Genomic DNA, 18225 nt, shown 5'->3' with positions numbered 1-18225 from the left:
TACTTTGAGTGACAGATGTAGCCAAATATATAAGATACTAGGTGATTCATCGCGCCCTACGGGCGCTCTTCACACCGTCGTAAGGGGCTGCGCCCCCTTAATTTGTGCACATTTGCATATGAGAAAGATGGTTAGAATTGTATGAAAGATGGCCTGTATTGCAACTTGAGTTATAGGTGTTTTGTTTAATTAAAAAGCGGTTAAAGAGTAAGATGTACATTGATAGTGTGGATGGTACAGTGACATTTGTGGGTGTGTGGGGGGGGGGGGGGCTGTGTGTGCATGTTGTTTAGGTGTGTGTGTGTGCAATAGTATAGTAGGGTGTTTCTGAGTCAGCGGCTCCCCACTGGCGGAGGTCACGACACAGGAAAACAGGAGGCTGGGCAGTGATAGGGTTGTGTGGGCATAAGGGGGACTAAAGAGGAGGGTGGGAGATACTGTGCAGCTTCTGCCAGTGGGTGAGGGTCCAGCGTAGGAGTACAGGGATGGTGGCCCTTAGTCAGTGTCTCCTCCTACTGGGTGGGAGTTCGGGTGCATGAGAGCAGGAGGCTGGGCTATGAGGCATGATAGGGGCATGTGGGCAAAACAGCGTCAGCAAACTCCCCAGTGGTGGAAGTTACGGTTCAGGAGAGCAGGAAGCTGGGTAGTGATAGGGGTGTGTGAGTATACGGGGGACTAAAGAGGGGCTTAGGGGTGGCGTGAATTGCGGGAGAGGCGCGGGGGTGCCGTGAATCAAGGGAGGGGGGGCGCAGGTGTCGGCGAATCGCAGGAGAGGGCGGGGGTCCGCAAAGCGTGGGAGGGGGCGTGAATTACGCAAGGGGGGGTTGCGAATCGCGGGAGGGGGGTGCGCGGGGGGTCCGTGAATTGCGGGAGGGGGGGGCACGGGGCGCGATGAATCACCTAGTTGGTTATATATTCTTGTAGAAGGATGGTAGGATGTTGCTGTCATTCAGAATGCATTTACATAAACAGTAATAGTAGCAGTAAAAGGTCTGACTTAAAACACCTACAGTAAAACAGAACAGGTGTTATATATTATAAAAAGAATTGGTTGATGATGTGAAGGTTGACGTGCACATAGTTCATAGTTGTCACTGGAAAAAAAATTGCTACAAGAAAAAATCAACACAGAAAGTTCAACACATGTAAATGTTGACATAAGTGTGGCACTTCATTGGTGTCCATGTCGACACATGAGAATGAATATGAAAACATTCAAAAAAAGAAAAATAAATCTTCAAAAACTCATGTCAACCTTTTTCTTGGTCGACCATAGCCGTGCCAGTGTTTTGCATGTGCCATTTAATCCTGGGGTTGCCGTGAATCGCGCGCGGGGGTGGGGGGGGGTGGAGGTGAGGGGTGTCCGCGAATCGGGAGGAGGGGTCGTGGGTGGATGCCGTGAATTGCGGGAGGGGGGGGGGGTCGCGGGGGGGGTGGGTGCCGCGAATTGTGGGAGGGGGGGCGCGGGGGTTGCAGTGAATCGCGGGGGCGGGGGGTTGCCGCAATGACAGGAGGGGGGGTCAGGGGTGGGGAATCGCGGTAGGGGGGTCATGGGGGGCACCGTGAACCGCGGGAGAGGGAGCCCGGGGGTTGGCGCGAATCGTGGGAGGGGGTCGCGGGGTGCCGCGAATCGCAGGAGGGGGGGGTGTGTCACGGGGTGGGGCCGCGAATCGCGGGAGTCACCGGGGGTGCCGCGAATTGCGGGGGGTGTGCTGCAAATCGCGGGAGGGGGGTCGCGGGGGGTGCCGCGAATCGCCACAAGAAAAAATCAACACAGAAAGTTCAACACATGTAAATGTTGACATAAGTGTGGCACTTCATCGGTGTCCATGTCGACACATGAGAATGAATATGAAAACATTAAAAAAAAGAAAAATAAATCTTCAAAAACTCATGGTGGGGGGGAGGGAGGAGGTGACGGGTGTCCGCGAATCACGGGAGGAGGGGTCGTGGGTGGATGCCGTGAATTGCGGGAGGGGGGTCGCGGGGGGGGGGGTGCCGCGAATTGTGGGGAGGGGGGGGCGCGGGGGGTTGCAGTGAATCGCGGGAGGGTGGGTCGCGGGGGCGGGGGGTTGCCTCAATGACAGGAGGGGGGGTCAGGGGTGGGGAATCGCGGTAGGGGGGGTCGTGGGGGGCACCGTGAACCGCGGGAGGGGGGGCCCGGGGGGTTGGCGCGAATCGTGGGAGGGGGGGTGGCGGGGTGCCGCGAATCGCTGGAGGGGGGGTGTCACGGGGTGGGGCCGCGAATCGCGGGAGTCACCGGGGGTGCCGCGAATTGCGGGGGGTGTGCTGCAAATCGTGGGAGGGGGTCGCGGGGGGTGCCGCGAATTGCCACAAGAAAAAATCAATACAGAAAGGTCAACACATGTAAATGTTGACATAAGTGTGGCACTTCATTGGTGTCCATGTCGACACATGAGAATGAATATGAAAACATTGAAAGAGTGAAAAATAAATCTTGTCAACCTTTTTCATTTTGTCGACCATAGCCATGTCAGTGTTTTGCATGTGCCATTTAATCGTGGGGATGCCGTGAATGGGGGGGGGGGGGGGGGGGAGGTGCATACCTCCCAACATGACCCTTTCCAGGAGGGACACATTGCTCTGTTTCTGGACTTTCTTCTTAATTTATGGATTACCATCACCTGTGCTTAAACACCTTTCTTATCAATTACCCTGTTTAAAACAGGTGATGACAATCATAAAATTAAGATGGAAGTCCACAACCCAGCGTTACAGCTCCAAACACACTTTGAGTGACAGATGTAGCCAAAATATATAAGAGATATATATATATATATATATATATATATATATATATATATGGCTAACTACTCCTCACCTCAATGAGGTGAAGTACCGCCAGTAACCACTAGCGGCCACTCAACGGACCAAATTGCTTCTTTCTGTACTAAAATATGTCATATCAAAAAGTGAAAGCAATTTTTACAGGGACACTGATCTGTTTCAAACGTGCTGGATATGGAGAGAGAGGGAGCTGTGAAGACAGAGACTGGAAGTAGGAGCAGATAAGGGGTGAGTCTGGAGAGTTAGTGGGATAAAAACTGTCACAGCTCAAAGTGAAAGTAAAAACTGTCACTGCTCAGAGTGAAAGTACATTGCAGAAGCCGTCATTTTGACGGACTTAAATTAGTTCTATAAAATAAGAGGTAACAGTGGATTGGTTGCTAAGGTAACCTGTCCTCTTTAGCAGGACAGGTGGCCATAAAATTAAATCAGAACCCCCCCCCCATAGTCCATAAAATATTCTCATGTAATCAGAAGTGACAATCTCTCCTAATACCTGCGTAAAGTGAGAGATCAATGTAATCCACTGATTGAGGTTTGATTTTATGTTAAACAGATTAGTCAGTCAATTAACAGGGTTTATTGATTTTGTCATCATTGTTCACTTAATTCACATTCTAAGTGAATTGACTGACTGAGCATATTGCGCTGGAGAGCAAAGGCGCGAGATGTCGGGGAAAACAAATTAACTCCCGAAACGTATTACTTGGCTTGACAGAATTGTCGATACCAATAAAAAAGAGCTTTGTACTAATTGCAATTCCCCTGTAAATCGTGGCCAACGCCTAATTGGTCTGTAGAAATTTCAATGTATCATTTGAATAAAAGTTGTAGTTATTAAATACAAATGAGGCTTAGGTGTAAATGACACATGACCTTTCACCTGTGACCTCTTTCACAAAATGAAGATGTGGGAAGCAGCCATGTTGTTTGACTCCTACTGTATATACAACATAGGAGCTGATTTATTGAGATTTATTATACGCAATGAGTTTTAAAACTTGTGCATGTTAATTGGTGCTCCAGCCAATCAGCTCCTGACTGAGAAGTGTCCAGATCCCAACTGGCATGTGTTTGAAAAATGACAGTTGAGCAGTAAAACCTACTAGGGCAGGGGTGGCCAACCGATCAGAGACGAAGAGCCAAAAAATCTATGCAGTAAACATATATATATACTTTTTTCTTTTTAATGCATTAAAAGAGCCCTGTCCCAGTGCCGCCAGGACACGGCAGTGGGAGGCGGAGCACAATGAGTGACCCAGCGGCCGGCACATGCGCTGTTGCGCTAGGAGGATGTTGGCATCAGCGTCTTCCAGCACCATTTACAGGCTAATGCCAGCGCATGTGCCAGCCGCCGGGTCACTCTTTGTGCTCCCACTGCTCCCACTGCCGTGTCCCGGCGGCGCTGGAACGATTTGAATGCCGAGCCGCATATTGTGAAGGGAAGCGCCGCATGCGGCTCGCAAGCCGCGGGTTGGCCACCCCTGTAATAGGGAATAATCAGGTAATCCTGCTGTCTGGGCAATTGCTGTGACAAATCACTTTATTATTATACTAGTAACCAGCCCGTAATAATGATGGAATAACAACAGTAATGTCCGCACCGACTGCTTTGCATGCACGGATGGAGCAACACTTAAATTGCTCTGTCGGGCGCCATCTAAAACACGGAAATTCACTCAGGTGATTATTTTATTTATTAATGAACAGTTTCTTATATAGCAAAGTAGGAAGAGAACAAATCAAGCCAAGAGGGTTCGGTATCACTGCAGCTGCTAGACAACCATGGGCTCACTCTCTCCCGAATAGAAAACAAGACAAAAGGGTTGGGATCATATGGTCTACAGCATGATGGTCGACAGTCATTAGGTCGACATGGGAAAAGGTCGACATAGGTCTAGGTCGACATGGTTATAGGGCGAAAGGTCATTAGTTCGACAGGTCGTTAGTTCGACAATGTCTAGGTCGACAGTCAAAAGGTTTTTTACAGTTTTTTTACCTGAATGTAAATCGATGACAGACACAGTTTAAAGTGTACCGCATCCCCTCGCTACGCTTCGGGCACGGTGCCTCGCTACGCTCGACACTCTATTTTATTCTCCCACCACACCCTAGTGGATGGTAGGGCATGAAATACCGCCTGTCGGCACATGTCGGGACAAAAAACAGTGAAAAATCCCATGTCGACCTTTTGACCGTCGACCTAATGACCTGTCGAACTAATGACCTTTCCACCTATAACCACGTCGACCTTTTCCCATGTCGGCCTAGACCCATGTCGACATTTCCCACGTCAACATAATGGTGTCGACCCAATGACTGTCGACCATCATGCTGTAGACCAAATGACCGCATCCCGACAAAACACAGTGAGGGCAGCACTGGGAGTGACACAATTAGAAACCGGTCAAGAATAATTAAAAAATAACAATTATTTCATTAATAAAAAATATACGGTACTCTTTACTTAGCACGGCGCCCATCGCGGGCATCGCGGGCATTGAATGCACTAAAAAATCGGGTGCGACGCGACCGACGCGATGCCCGCGATTTCCCATAGGGAACAATGTTAAATGTCTCAATTGACCCAATTTTCCTGTTCAATGCCTCAATTGACCCGATTTTTCCATAGGAAACAATGTTAAATGGCCCACAGAGGCCAAATAGTCCCCCTGAAGTCTGAAATGGCCCCCACAATTGTTAACGCCACCCCACGATCAACGTGAACCCGAAGCGTGGCGAGCGCAGCGAGCCCGCGTGGGGCGGCGGTACGCGTCCTACGACCTTTTCATACCCCCACTATCCATGTCGGCGTGGAGTTGAGAATAGAATAGTGTGGCGAGCGCAGCGAGCCACCGAGCCTGAAGCGTGGCGAGCGCAGCGAGCCCCGCGAGGGGACGCGGATACCTGTGAAGCCCGCGAGGGGACGCGGATACCTGTGAAGCCCGCGAAGGGACGCGTTTACCTGTGAAGGTATCCGCGTCCCCTCGCGGGGCTCGCTGCGCTCGCCACGCTTCGGGCTCGCCACACTATTCTATTCTCAACTCCACGCCTAAGACATTTAACATTGTTCCCTATGGGAAATCGCGAGCATCGCGTCGGTCACGTCGCACCCGATTTTTAGTGCATTCAATGCCCGCGATGCCCGCAATTTTTTTACTTGCGATGCCCACGATCAAAATCGTGGGCGCCGTGCTAGGTAAAGAGTACCAAATATACAATTTAATACATATACATGAAAATAAAAAATGCAAATATAAATGTATAAAAAGATTAACAACAAATTTGATGAGTCAATATAGTAAGTACCGGCCGATACAGCAAAAGTAGAAAAATGGAAAAATATATAAAAAGAGAATTTTTTTTATTTTGTTTAAAAAAGGATATAATTGATCCACTGACAGTTGGGGTGAAGGAAACTGTCCTTGTTAGTATTGTTAGTACAGTCGCAATGTTCCTTAGTATATGCCAACCAGTTGCTGAGAATGGGTAGTGGATTATTGTAATGATTAATTAGTATACAGTACTTGCGAGAAAGTCACAGTCTTTGTTAATAAAGCAAGTCAGTTGTTGAGATTGAGAACAACATTTATACAGAATATAGTGTAGTCATACATTTACAGTGCCTGAGAGCCAGTTAGTCATTGTTCACTGGAACTAGTAGTACACAGCTTACTGGCTGTCAGCTCGCCATTCACACGTGAAGGTGCTTCTGCAGATCGGTTAAACGGTGCTATTTGCTACCTTAAGTGGATTCCTCCATATGTGTGAGCCGGCAGAGGTTAGTGTGGCTCAGGTTTGGTAGACCTGACGCGTTTCTGATCTTTGAGAAAACTGCCGGTAAGACGTAGGCGGGGAAACGCGTCAGTTTACCAAACCTGAGCCATCGGGATTTCCCGGACCGTGATTGGCTGATGGGGGGGCTTAAGTCCTGGTCAGGGGGGCGGAGCCCCAGAAGTAAACAGAACACCAGAGTGTGGTTACAGTGGAGCAGGGGTCCCGGGGAGGGGATACGGTCATATTGCCTACAGCATTTAGGTCTACAAGCATTAGGTCTACACCACTAGGTTGACCTGCATTAAGGTCGACCTGCATTTAGGTAGACATGCATTTAGGTCAACATGACTGAAGGTCGACAGGGTCATTAGGTCGACTTTTATAAGGTCGACAGGGTCATTAGGTCGACATGGGGAAGGTCGACAGGCAAAATGTCGACATGGGGTCATTTCACTGTTTTATGAGACGACATGTGCCGACAGGCGGTATTTCATGCCCTACCATCCACTAGGGCGTGGTGGGAGAATAAAATAGTGTGCCGAGCGCAGCGAAGCACCGCGCCCGAAGCATGGCCAGCGCACACGGTGCTATGTTGACTGTGTTGATGCTTGAAATAATGAAAAGAACCATGTCGACTTTTTCACTGTCGACCTAATGACCCTGTCGACCTTATGACCATGTCGACCTAACACCTGTCGACCTAACACCTGTCGACCTAATGACCCTGTCGACCTAATGACCCTGTCTACCTAACCCATGTCGACCTTCAGTCAGGTCGACCTAAATGCAAGTCGACCTAATGGTGTAGACCTAAATGCAGTCTGACGAATGATCCCGTTCCCCGGAGAAGCACAGAAGACGTCCAGTGAGTATGTTTTCTATCCACAGGTTCCCCAAATGGATACTACTGAGAAGGGGAACGATGCTTCTTGGCAACATAGGTGAGTATTGACAGAACCAAAACTAGGGTTACCGGCGCCCGGGGCAAGGCAGCCATTGGGTCGCCCCCCCCCCCCCCCCGCCCTGGGGGGGGAGGACCAACTGACTGCCTTGCCCCTGGCACCGGAGGCTGAGCGAACCCTGCGCCCACATACCTCTGTTGTGCAGCGGGGTCCGTGGACGGGCCATGGGGGATGGGCAGCAGGGTCCGGGCACGGGCAGCGGGGGCTCCGGCCCGGGCAGAGGGGGTTCCGGTCCGGGCAGCGGGGTCCAGGGACGGGCAGCACCGTGGTGGCTTTCACTTGTAGCAAGCTATGCTATTTGCCTGGCGGCGGGAAGTGCTGCTGATTTTGAAAAGACTTGCCAAACGCTGATTGGCTGAGAGAATTCAGCCAATCAGCTTACGGCAAGTCTTTTCAAAATCTGCTTCCCGCCGGGCAAATAGCGTAGCTTGCTTCCAGCTGCCGCTATGCCCGTCCCCCGGACCCCTGCTGCCCCCCCCCGGACCCCCGCTGCCTGGCCCTGACAGCGCCCCCCCCCCCATGCAGCGCCCAGTGCGCGTGACCCCCCAGCCCCCCTAGTTACAGCCCTGATATTGGATGAATGGGCTCCGTGTGTAATAAAACTGTACTGTAACTGTGTGTGTGTTTTTTTTTTACTATTTGTACTACTGTGGGACTACAAGTCCCAGTGGGCTCTTTATTGCCCAGCATGCTGGGACTTGTGGTTCTCCAAGTCCCTACATGCGGTGCAGGCTTGCTGGAACTCATAGTTCCACAGCAATACACAATAGCTTTTTATAATTTTACAGAATTTATCAGCCCGATGCCCACCACCCAGGGACATCGGGGACAGCCCAGGGCTTCAGCATGGGCAGGTAAGTTCTAGAGGGGGGAACCCCTTCTTTGAGGGGGTCCCCACTTCCCCAGGACCCCTGCCTATGCTGACCGGTCATGGGGTGAATGCTTTGGCCAGGGGGACTTGTATAAAAAGGGACGAACCCTCTTTATTTTGTCCCCCCGTGATTTTATGATACCAGGACCAGTTCTTTGAGCCCGGGGCTGGTTATGCTCAGGAGGGGGGACCCCACACACTTTTTTCCCCTCTTTTTAATAATTTTTCCCTTTTTTGGGACAGAACCATATGCAGATCACACTTCTCTGTGCTTGGTTCTGTCAAGTTCGCCCATCACAACCTGGTCTGTTTGGGAGGTGATTTTTAGAAACTTTTTCCAGATTTGGCATCCCATTAATTATGCGATTTGTATCCTTTATAATGGATCGCCACTTCAGAATGTGCAAAATTGCAGCAAAATGTGGTACTTCGCTCGCTCACCCACGCTGCAGGCTCGGTGGCTCGCTACGCTCGCCACGCTATTTAAAATCAACTCCATGCCAACATGGATAGGGGAGGTATGAACTATCCATGTTGGCATGGAGCTAAGTTACTTTTTTTAACATAGTTTGTGGCGAGCGTAGAACCCGGAAGTTGTACCAATGTAAATTGGTACAAATGTAAAACATCCTATTAAATGTCACCCTGGGTGTCAAAGAAAGAGAGAGAAAATAAGAGAGAAAGGATGGCAGGGAGAAAGAACGAGAGAGAGAGAGAGAGAGAGAGAGAGAGAGAGGGGGGGTGTCAGGGAGAGAAAGGGAATGAGAGACAGGCAGAGAGAGGCTGTTAGGGAGAGACAGGGAGTGAGAGAGGGTTTAAGAAAAAGCGAGAACAAGAGAGAGAAGGTATCAGGTAGGGGGGATCCATGGGACAACAGTGGTCCCGCTGCAGCCTCTGTCCGCGCGTTATTTATTTTCTTTTTTTTTAAACAATTCGTAAGGGTGCAGGTGATTGCCTGCAGGTTCTCAGGCCCCCCAAGCCCCCGGGCCCCATAGCAGTTGCATCCCCTGCACCCTCCATAGTTACGCCTCTGCCCCTGGGTCATGGCACCACATGCACACTCATAGTTATGTTTACAATACATACAATAAAACCATCTATATTGTTTGTTAATAGTATATGATACAACCAGTGGCGTAACTATAGCTCTGCAGCCCCTGCAGTGGCGGGGAGGCGCAGAGAAAGTGTGGGTGCCAGGGGTCTGCGGGGCTATAGTTACCCGCTGCTGTCTGCCGACTGCCGGTACCTGGCCTGCCATCACGGTCCCGTCTCTCCCGGCTCCGGCTGCTATAATGAAACTGACACTTTATAGCAGCAGGAGCCGGCGCCGGGAGAGACGGGAGTCGGGGCCGTGACCGCAAATTAGGTAGTTACGCCACTGCACTGGTGTTAGCAGTGCAGTGGCGTAACTATAGCACCGCAGCCCCTGCCACCGCGGGGGGGGGCGCTGTGCATATGGGGGCGCCGGGGGCTGCGGTGCTATAGTTACACCTCCCCCCAATCCCCCGCAGGCTTACCTATTTCGCTGGTCCCGGCAGCTCCATTCTTCTGCTGAGGACCACCACAAAATGGCCGCCCCCATATAGCACACAGTTCTCTGAAACGGTCTGCTGTATGGGGGCGGCCATTTTGTGGTGGTCCTCAGCAGAAGAACGGAGCCAGCGCGAAAGGTAAGGCTGCGGGGGATTGGGGGGGTTTGAATGGGCGGCGGGGGGCGCCCCCCCCTAACGGCGGGGGGGGGGCGCCCAAAACGTAGCTACGCCGCTGTAGCAGTGCCTGGTCTAGTCTTCATTCAACAACTCCATCCACACCAGCACAATATTGTGCTGGTGGCCGGCTGTGAGTTAATCACAAGCGGGAACAAGTGCACCGCTGCTGATTGTCTACTGGGTGGGGGGTGCAGTGTGGAGGCCGCAGCGCTGCTGTGTCCGAACGGGGCTGGAGGTAGACAGTGGTGCCGATGGCTGCAGTGAGGAAGAGGTGCGGTTGCTGGCTGCTTCTCCCGCGGCTGTCAGTGACTTTTTTGGCTTGGGGAAGCAAAATTTATAGTTACGCCACTCAGGGCCGGCGCCACCACTAGGCAAATCTAGGCATTTGCCTAGGGCGCCGGCCACTGGAGGGCGGCATTTCGTTCCACCCCCCCCCCCCGTGCCGCGGGGGTACCTGTCCTGCGGCTGTGTATATAAAGCTTGCGGCGGCGGCAGCGGGGGGTCCCTGCAGTCAAGAAATAACGAGCGCTATCCGCCTGGCTACGCAGAAGCGCTTCTGTTGTGGAAAAACTGGCTGCACGCTGATTGGCTGAGATTAGCCAATCAGCGTGCGCCGTGCGGCCAGTGTTATTTCGTTGACTGCAGGGACCCTTCCGCTGCCACCGCCGCAAGCTTTATATACACAGCCACAGGACAGGTACACCCCCCCCCCGGCACCGGGGCGCCCCCACCCCGACTCGCCTGGGGCGCTCCAGGTCCTTGCACCGGCCCTGACACCACTGAATACAACTATGCAATGCTTTTACCTAATAAGCTTTACTGTACCTTATGGTAGAGGAAATGGAGCAGCGCTTTTATAAGTGTCACATTTAGTTCCCTTTTATTGTTTCATTTACATTGCAATTTTACCAATGCTTGCGATTTGCTGCCATCTGCTGGTGTCATTTAGCATTACACACATTTGCAGATTGAAGACTGTTCTGATCAATGAGTCAAAGTTTGAATGCTCCATAAATAAACTGTATTTGCATATTGAAATGCTTACATATAACTATGATCAGACTAAACACCCCACTGGAGAAAGACATCAGTATGTAAAGGGGTCTATTTATCACGAATCACATACACAATGTTGTCAGGGCCCAGAATTGCATTGTAGTATGAGATTATATGGACCAGGTGTATTAATGAGTACCCGCGGGGACAGGGGCTCCGAATCCAGCCCATCCCTGCAATGTGCTCGGACTGCTAGCGGGACTCTGGCACAGTCCTGCTAGCCATATATGCCACTAGGGAGGGTTATGTGAATTGTAGCCAATCAGGCAGCATAGCATGACCACTGGGCGGGGCCTCTGGGAGGGGGCATGGCCACGCCCTGTGAAAAAAGTAAATGAGAGGGAGAGAGAGGATCTCCCCACTGCTCGGCTCCCAGGAACAGGGGGGCGGGACACAGGTGGCTAGGTCCCTCCAGCAGCCCCGAGCCCAGGTAAAAAGTACCCACAGTTCCGCCCCCATTTATTATCACCTACCCTGCCACACCCCCTATTTGTGTAGTGCATTATGGTAAAATCAGATATTTGTCCTTATAATATATATTTTATGTAAGACACTGTCGGAATAAATCAAAGGAATAATAATTGCACTAATCATAAGTAAATACATGATGATTAAAAACATAGTTGGACGGGCGTGACTGTGTTTGTACACACTGGATTAAAGTCAGATTCATATTCAGTGGCAGCCCCCCAAGGTAAAATCCACCACTGTTCTCTGCCTAAAGGCCCCCATACACTAGGGCGACTTGTCCTTAGGACAAGTCGCCCCCGACTTCCCCCCGAGCTTCCCCGGCTGCTCCCCGGGGGAGCTTAATTAGATTGGCACTTGATGTGCCATTTTTTACATGTGATAAATCGTCTCGATTTATCACATGTAAAAAACCCGGGGAGCAGGGGGGGGGGGCTACAGAGCAGGGCTGCTGGTGGGAGCAGGGGGGGCTGGGGACGCTGCGGGGGACACAGGCGGCATAGAGCCGGGCAGAGGGAGCCGGGAGCTGTCAGTGCTAGAAAAAAAAAGCCTATACAATGAATGGGCAGCCTGTGATTGGCTGAGCGCTCAGCCAATCACAGGCCGCCCATTCATTGTATGGGCTTTTTTTTTTTATTCAGTACTGACAGCTCCCGGCTCCCCCTGCCCGGCTCTATGCCGCCTGTGTCCCCCGCAGCGTCTCCAGCCCCCCGTGCTCCCTCCACCGCCGCGCCGCCCCACTAGGTCCCAAGTCGGGTGGTCGGACGTGCAGCAGGTCCGACCACCCGACGCAGATCCGATGCGCACGGGACCGCGCATCGGATCTGAGGGGACATCAAAACTAGCCGATTTTGGTACGATTTCGGCCAGATCCGACTGATCTGGCCGAAATCGGACCAAAATCGGCTAGTGTATGGGGGCCTTAAGTGAAGTCAGATGCAGAGACTGCTTTGGCTTCAGTGTGACTGGCAGTGACTTCCTATAGGAAGTCCAACCGGTACTTGTGTACAATCACGGCTCCCCCAATGTCCATCGTATAGGAAAAAATTGCATCGCATTGCATGCGATTTTTAACAGAAATGCATCCAAATGCATTGAAATTAGTATCAAACATGTTCAATGGCCCCCAAATGTCATTTTTGAGGCTGTACCACCCCCACTATCAACGCGAACCCGAAGCGTGGCGAGCGCAGCGAGCCCGCGAGGCGCGGCGGTACGCATCCTACGACCTTTTCATACCCCCACTATCCACGTCGGCGTGGAATTGAGAATAGAAAGTGTGGCGAGCGCAGCAAGCCCCGCGAGGGGACACGGATACCTTTACAGGTATATGCGTCCCCTTGCGGGCTTCACAGGTGTCCGCGTCCCCTCACGGGGCTCGCTGCGCTCGCCACGCTTCGGGCTCGGTGGCTCGCTGCGCTCGACACACTTTCTGTTCTCAACTCCACGCCGACGTGGATAGTGGGGGTACGAAAAGTTCGTAGGACGCGTACCGCCGCCCCCTCGCGGGCTCGCTGCGCTCGCCACGCTTCGGGTTTGCGTTGATAGTGGGGGTGGTACAGCCTCAAAAATGACATTTGGGGGCCATTGAACATGTTTGATACTAATTTCAATGCATTTGGATGCATTTCTGTAAAAAAATAATAATAATGCTAAAAACCTGCAAAAATCGCATGCCATCGCATGCCATCGCATGCCACTACATTTGGCATGCGATGGCATGCGATGGGAGCCGTGAAAGTACACAAGTACCGTCCGACTTGCCAGTCACTCAAGGCAGTCCCATTGGGAGATGTTCCCTCCCTCCGGGATGCCTCTCTGTGTGCCCCAAAAACGGGTTCTGCGGATGATACTGCGAATGCGCCGGACTCGGGAACCTGAAAATGCCTCCGGGGGCTGCTGTAAAGGCAGCACATGATGCGCAGTATGTATGAAGTTACTGCTGATGCGCTGGCCCCATGCAGGGGACCGGTGTCTGGAACCAGCAGCAGTGGGGAACACCGCGGCAGCGGAAGGGGAAGGCCGTATCGCAGCAGCCCCCCCTCCTCCGCAAGGGTACGAGCCGCTACTGCTTGTAATTGGCTACTTTACGTCTTTTCATTCTGCAATAGATATTTTCTATTCCTTGCACCAGTAATTGTGGCGACACTTTCCCAGTCGCAGCATTATAATATCCGGTTCCTGAGAGTGTAGTGTGTGTATAATGTGTGTAATAGTGTAGTCACAATTGTCGGGGCAGGGAGCAGGAAATGTCTAAGGCAGACTAACAACACAATTATTCCAGTAGCCAATTATTATAATAGCCTAATTTAATGTATCATAAATAAATAAATAGAGTGTGTACAAAACACAGCTACACCCTCTCCAATTTACTTATTAAGCACCATTTATCTTTTACTCACATTATTATTATAATTCTGTTTTATTTTGTCAAATATTATAAAGATCGGTATTTGTTTTCTAGCAGGGCGCCCAGATTTCCTACGTCCGCTCAGTAGTTAATTTAGTTAATTTATTCACTGCACCCTGAGTGAAATCGCATCGCACTGTATGGCCCTTTTTTGTGGCGTGAGATGTGATGAGATGAGATGTGAGATGAGATGTGATGAGATGTGAGATGAGATGTGATGAGATGTGAGATGCAATCTCAGTAGTTTATATGGTAAAACAACTAAAACAGCACCACTCTCCACGTTACCCCGAAGTATGGCGAGCGGCGGCGGAACGCATCATCCGACCTTTTCATACCCCCACTATCCACGCCGGCGTGGAGTTGATTTTATATAGTGTGGCGAGTGCAGCAAACCACCGAGCCCGAAAAGTAATCCGTGTACCTTCACGGGGCTTGCTACGCTCACCACGCTTCGGGCTCGGTGGCTCGCCACACTATATAAAATCAACTCCACGCCGCCGTGGATAGTGGGGGTATGAAAAGGTCAGAGGATGCGTTCCGCTGCGCTCACCACTCTTCGGGGTGACGTGGAGAGTGGTGCTGTTTTAGGTGTTTTACCATATGAACTACTGAGATTGCATCTCACCTCTCATCTCATCTCATCTCACATCTCATCTCATCTCACATCTCATCTCATCTCATCTCATATCTCATCTCACGCGATGTGCGATGCGATTTCACTCAGGGTGCAGTGAATAAATTAACTAAATTAACTACTGAGATCGCATTGCACACATCGCAAGGCACAGAAAGCCATGCAATGTGATGCGATTTCACTACGCAGCAAATAGCTTAGTGGGTGCCCTGCTAGGAAACAAGTACCTAAAGATCATTATAAAAGGTGAAACCAACTGACATTCTGGCTGCCCCTAGCAGGCAGCTTGGCGCAGCACAGGAGAGTGATGCGGCTCGGGGGGGGGGGGGCACGTGGGCGGGACTCAGGATTGGAGGTCATGGTGTCCATGTCACTACTATATAATGCTGATATGACGTTGAATTACATCATCAGGTCCCCTTGGACTGTCCGGCGGGATTGTGCGTGACTTTTCTACAAAATGCAACCTGAAAGAAGTACGTGCAAAAGTGGGGGAACCATCCTGGATCCCGAATAAAGTGGCAACTAAAATAGCAGGACATTATAGGAGGCCTGATTCATTATCGATCGCTGATCAGCGAAGTTAGGAGTCAAGCGTTTATCTAAGACTGCACATGCGTAAACGCAAGGTGGCCACAGGAATTGCGTATGGATTTGTGGGTGGGTAGCGATCTGCGATAGTTCTGCAATGAATTTGCAGATTTGCTCGGAGCGCATTCTCTTTCTGTCTGGCAGCTATGTGCTCGTAGTCATCTGCCACTTTGCACAATAGCAGTCAGGCCTGAATCAGACCCATTTTCACCATATATTTCTTTTGTGCTGTAGAACAACTTCAGGTTAGTACATACGGAACCTACTGAGTAAATAACATAACTTTTAGCCCACTGGTGGCATTAAGTGCTAAGCGGTAGTAAACCAAAGTATAAACAGTTTATGTTTGAGATTACAGCAAGGTCTTGTATAAACCATCTGCAGCAGAAGACAATGAAGCCTCCAGCCAGGAATCATAGCTGAAGACGGCACTGTTTACCCGGTGTCTCTGCTGCTCTGACAGAGGAACAGTTACTGTTTCCAGCATCTCTCTTTTACCTATTTCTGTTCCCCTTCAGATGTCAGACAGTACGAGTCTACATAACCAAAACTGTCCTGCTCAGGGATAGTCTGAAAAGAAGATTTACTCAGCAACCCACAGCGCAAATAGTGACACTCTGCTCAGGATATACAAAAAAGCCTTCACCAAAAAAGGCTCAAAGAGACATGGAATACAAACAAAATTATTGTAGATCCACTGGCGAGTGTTAACACAAGATAAAAAAGACCACTTACACAATGGTACATATACTTTCGGGTAGAGCTTCCTTAGATCTAAAAGAAAAGCTCAAACACAGAAAGAAACCATAGTGTAGTATTGTTGAGACATAAAATGAAATGGTGCTGTTTGGTCAGGTCACTCACATTTCATAAGTAAAATATGCGCATATCAACAGGGTCTTTATCTCTCTCTCAATCCAACATGTTTCTCCAATTTAAACGTTCCCTGGGGACTCGATAAGAAGGTATATACCGGTAGTGCAGCACTGTTTGTCACAATTAAAATAACAATTTATTGGTTACACTCACATGTGATCGATAAAAACAAGCAAAATACCCATACAGGGTGACAGGATCCAAATACTGTGCCGCGGAGATCACGCAAACAACCCTCTGGATATCCGACCAGCGGTCCTCAGTGGGGATGCAGCTCCTTCCAATGGCCTCAGGATAGGGTCCGTTCGGTGGTGTTCACTTAGCTTAAGCGCGCTTTCGGGCAGGAATTGCCCTTCATCAGAAGCTCAATGGACACCATCGGACGGGGCCTTCTTATACCCCCTCCAATTAGACAATAAGCAACAGCCGCCGCGATCTTGCAGCTGTACACTTCCGGATTTCCGAAACCGGAAGTGACGTTTCGGCTTTCTGTGATGGTCTCTCTCCATCACTTCCGGCTTTTGGAACGCAGGGATAGTCTGACTGCAACCGCAGGTCACTGGCTGGATAAAGACAATGAATTTATCATTCCGGGAAGAATGGACAGTGATGGAGACCAAGGGCTTTATTTAGGAATTGCCAGTCTTCCTCTTGGCAGGTTACAGGTGGCTATTTAAAACGGCACTCCCAGCCAGTAGAACGCCCACTTGTGAGTGCCGCTTTAAATTTTAACCACCGACCCACCAGAAAACTGTGGCTAACAAAAGCCACCACTTTGTAAATTAAGCTACAACTGCGGCTATTGGCAAACAGAATGTCAACATGTTACATGTCGGCATATGGAAGTGTTGACATAGTCATAATTTCGGCATGTTCATTATGCTGCGTTTTAGCACTAATTTTATGTACAGAGTTAGGTTTAGGGTTAAGATAAAATAGTGAAAAATGCAATGTCGACATTTAGACACCCAAATTATACCCCGTTCTCACTGCAGGCAAATTCCCGGGTCTAGCATTTGGACCGGAAATTTGCCTTTTAACACAGGTTTTTTTGCAGTGTGAACGGGTCGCTTACCCGGATCTCATACACGGGTAAAACCCTTCTTTTTACGCATGTTTGAGATCCGGGTATGCAGACACGGGTTGACCCGTTTTCACTGCATAAAAACCTGTGTTAAAATTAAAAGGCAAATGACCAGGTAGAACTTCTTCACCCGGGAATTTGCCTTGCAGTGAGAACGGGGGTCCAGCGCTGCAGGTATGCCGGGTAAAAGTCGTGTATTTCTTACTCGCAGTGAGAACAAGGTATTACTGGTGGCGATGTTGACCCCAGATTAATCTGGCCATTGGTCTGGCGGGGCTCTCATGCAAGTAGCACACTGTGCTACCCCCCAGCAAGTGTCATCCCCTAGGCCATTGGTTCCCAAACTGTGTGCCGTGGCTCCCTGGGGTGCCTCGGAGCACTTGCAGGGGTGCATCAGGTTGGTGGTCCAGAACCAATTCAAATTGTTTATGGTCAATGTAAAAGGCAGAATAACTGCTTGTGGCTTTCAATTATAAAATATGTGGCTAAACAGAAGTGAATGATTTTCTTCACCACATAACTGGACCTAAGGATGACATTTTAGCACAACTTAATTATTTTTTTTTATTTTTGGTAACAAACTTTTGGCCTAGGGGTGCCCTGAAAAATATTCTGATACTCTAGGGTGCCGTGATTCAAAAAAGTTTAGGAACCACTGCCCTAGGCACATGCCTCACATTCCTAGTGGGAAATCCACCACTGACAGCCCCCACAAGCTGTCTCATAACTCGGCTAATGCAACAGCCTACACAAGCTGTCTCACAGCTCGGCTAATGCAACAGACCCTACAAGCTGTCTCATAACTCGGCTAATGCAACAGACCCCACAAGCTGTGTCACAGATTGGCTAATGCAACAGCCCCCACAAGCTGTCTCACAGATTGGCTAAGGCAACAGAACTCACAAACTGTCTCACAGCTCGTCTAATGCAACAGAACCCACAAGCTGTCTCACAGCTCGTCTAATGCAACAGAACC

Source organism: Crinia signifera, chromosome 3 (genome assembly GCF_055691185.1).
Source record: "Crinia signifera chromosome 3, ASM5569118v1, whole genome shotgun sequence".
Classification (NCBI taxonomy): Eukaryota; Metazoa; Chordata; class Amphibia; order Anura; family Myobatrachidae; genus Crinia; species Crinia signifera.
Note: the sequence above shows the minus strand (reverse complement) of the source record.